Source organism: Bison bison, unplaced genomic scaffold (assembly GCF_000754665.1).
Source record: "Bison bison bison isolate TAMUID 2011002044 unplaced genomic scaffold, Bison_UMD1.0 scf7180017864481, whole genome shotgun sequence".
Lineage (NCBI taxonomy): Eukaryota > Metazoa > Chordata > Mammalia > Artiodactyla > Bovidae > Bison > Bison bison.
This window is the reverse complement of record NW_011495041.1, coordinates 4,391,223-4,394,442: the sequence shown is the minus strand read 5'-3', so window position 1 is coordinate 4,394,442 and position 3,220 is coordinate 4,391,223.

The window sequence follows — 3,220 nt, the reverse complement described above, 5'->3', positions numbered from 1 at the left end:
AACACGTGTGCACCTGTGGTGGATTCATGTTGATGTATGGCAAAACCAATACAATATTGTAAATTAGCCTTCAATTAAAATAAATAAATTTAAAAATAAATAAAATCATAAAAAATTTTGAATATTAGAAAAATGTTAAATCAAAAACCCTTAATATTTTTCTAAAAGAAATTTCAAATAAAATAGTATTTGAGAATTTTTCAGAACTGAACAAAAATATGACTCCTCAAGTTGGAAAAAGAATATATTATCTCACTTCACTCTCACAACCATTTGAACTGAGAATTATTTCTGGTGAAGAAAATAAGCACAGAGAAGATAAATAAGTTGGTCAAATCCATTCAGTGGCCAGGAGTGGACTGGTCACCAGGGTTTCCAGACTCTGTTCCTGCTCTTGGGCACCTACCCCCAGATCAATGCCTCCTGGTGCCCTGGATCTAGTTAGAAGACTCTCCACCTTCATGACTATCTGTTTCCTATGGATAGATCAAATAAACTCTAGAGACAGTGTTTGAAAAGATAGACAAGACTGAGCATCCATCTAGGCAAATAAAAAGCCAACAGCATAAACAAAAGCATTTCACTAAAGAGTAATTAAGTGCTTTTAGCTAGAAAAGGGTCCATTCGGGGCAATACTAGTTTGTTTGAATTTGACCTTGTACAAGGACATGAACTACTTCCTCACCATGTCGTAAGTTCCAGGAGTCAAAGTCATGTCTTATTCATTTTGTTTTCACTACAGCATCAATAAAGTACCACACAGAGGAGATAACCTTCTTAGATGTGTGATGAGTTTGAGAACTAAAGCACCCACATTTAGGGAATGGAAACAGAAAAGGGAGCCAAAGAAGAAGACAGAAGATTTCAAAGAGATAGAAGGATAATATAGCATTGGGGAAGTTAAAAGAAAGTCTAAAAAAGAAGTAGTATTCAATGCCCAATGTCTACAAGAGATCTCTAAAAGACTTTTAAGTGTAGTAACCAAGAGATAGAAAATGAACTCCATATATTTACCATCAAGTAAAAGGAGAGAAATCAGGTACAATACATAATATCTGTCTGCTACAAATATACAGTTCCACTAGGAAGACAAGAAATAATCAAAGGCAATAAGACTTATAAGTCCAATTTCTACAATTTCAATAATCTGTCTTTGTTGTTTATGTAAAATTAACTCTACTAACTTACAAAAACAAACAGAAAAATAAGAATCTAATTTAGAAAATATTTTGAAATAGTTGAAGATAATCAACACTAGAAAAATGGAATGTTATAAGCAGTTCATATTGTACATTATAGTTAACTAAAATAGTAAACTTTTACTATTACATAATCTTCTTAGATTTGAAAATGCATAACCTTAGAATCTACTTATTACCTGAAAAATAGAAATAACACCCACAGTGGTCATTTTAGAAATAGCATTTTTCTCTCCTTAAAGAAGAATAAACTTAAGGAGAGTGTTATTGCTTATTATCTTAGAAGTTTGGATTTTAGAGCATATGCCCCTTAAAAAAATTTTTTTTTCTCTAAGACTTATAGGAAAGTTACTTTTTCCTGTTTTTGAAAGACAGAATCAAGCTTTGCTCATAATATTATCATTCCAATTTATTCCTTGCAAAATTAACATTGAATAGTTTTATATACCGGGAATAGGAAATGGCAACCCACTCCAGTATTCTTGCCTGGAAGTTCCATGGACAGAGGAGCGTGGCAGGCTACAGTTCATGGGGTCACAAAAGAGTCAGACACCACTGAGCAACTGAGCACACACATACACAGTTTTATACACAGTTGACCCTTGAGCAATATGAGTTTGAACTGCATGTAACCACTTATGCATAAATTTTATTCAAAAGTAAATACTACAGTACAACACATTCTGAGGTTGGTTGAACTATTAGAGGCGGAACCACAGAGACAGAGAAACCATGGATATGGAGAGCCAACTGTAAAGATAGGCAGGGTTTTGATTGTGGGAAGGGTCCCCAGCACTAATCCGTGCATTTCTCAAGGGTCAAGTGTATTTGTAAATATAAGGTATACACGCAGTATACAAACCTGCCTAGGCTTCTGCAAACCTACCCACAGCGAGTAGGAAGAACTTACCTTCTGAGGCCAGAGTCAGAAAACACTAAGTAGTCTGCCAACCTTTTCAATCTGGGCCAAGACAGAAAAGCAAACCAAGAAATATGTATAATTGATATTAGTGAGAAAGTTTCTAATTAACTTCGCAGCAAGGCCAACGAGTTCCATCAGCAAAAGCTTCTTACAAATTAAATGCTTACCCTGCCCCATGCTTTCTTCCTTTAAAATCAAAACTCTCAAGAGAGGAACAGCTGACAGCTACATTTAAATCCAATAAAACAACATAAAATGAATCAGCTTGCTTTTACAGAGAAAAGTAACTGCAATCTAATGTTTACAAATTTATCAAATGATCAACTGACTTTTTTCTGAATTTTTCACTTCCCTCAATTAAGGTTTTTGTTTTGATGTTATTATTTTTTTTTCCCCTTTTAAACCAAAATTGTCGTGTTAAATAGAGACTTGTGAGGATCAAAGACTTCGAATTTGTGTAGAACCTGGTCTTAGCTGTAATCTTAGGGCATCGGTCGGTCAGCAGCTACTAGAAACACTTTCCCGATATGTATGTATGTGTGGGCTTCTCAATCCCCAGTGTCATTCTGTTACAGATCCCTGGGTCAGAACCACTTGTGTAAATTACTTAGCAACTACCCGCATGGCCAATAAATATATCAATGAGTCCGTCAACAATTGGTTAACTGTTTGGATTCTCAAAAACTTACTTTTTCATGTGAATACCATGGATTAGATGTCAGGGTATATCTTCGCCCCTTCTCTGGAACTGCTCTGTTTCACCCACATTTTCACAGTCTCCAGTCATTTCCATGTTAAAAACAAAAAGGGATCCTGAATCCTACTGGTTCCCCCAGCTATCCTTCTCTCTCTCTTTCACTTTTCCTTTTCAGCAAGTCTTCAGAAGGTTGTCTGTTCCTATTTTTCTTTTTTTTTTCTTTTTTAAAATTGTTATTTTAATTGGAGGCTAATTACTTTACAATATTGTAGTGGTTTTTGCCATATATTAATATGAATCACCCATGGGTATACATGTGTTCCCCATCCTGAACCCCCCTCCCACCTCCCTCCCCATCCCATCCCTCAGGGTCATCCCAATGCACCAGCCCTGAGCACCCTG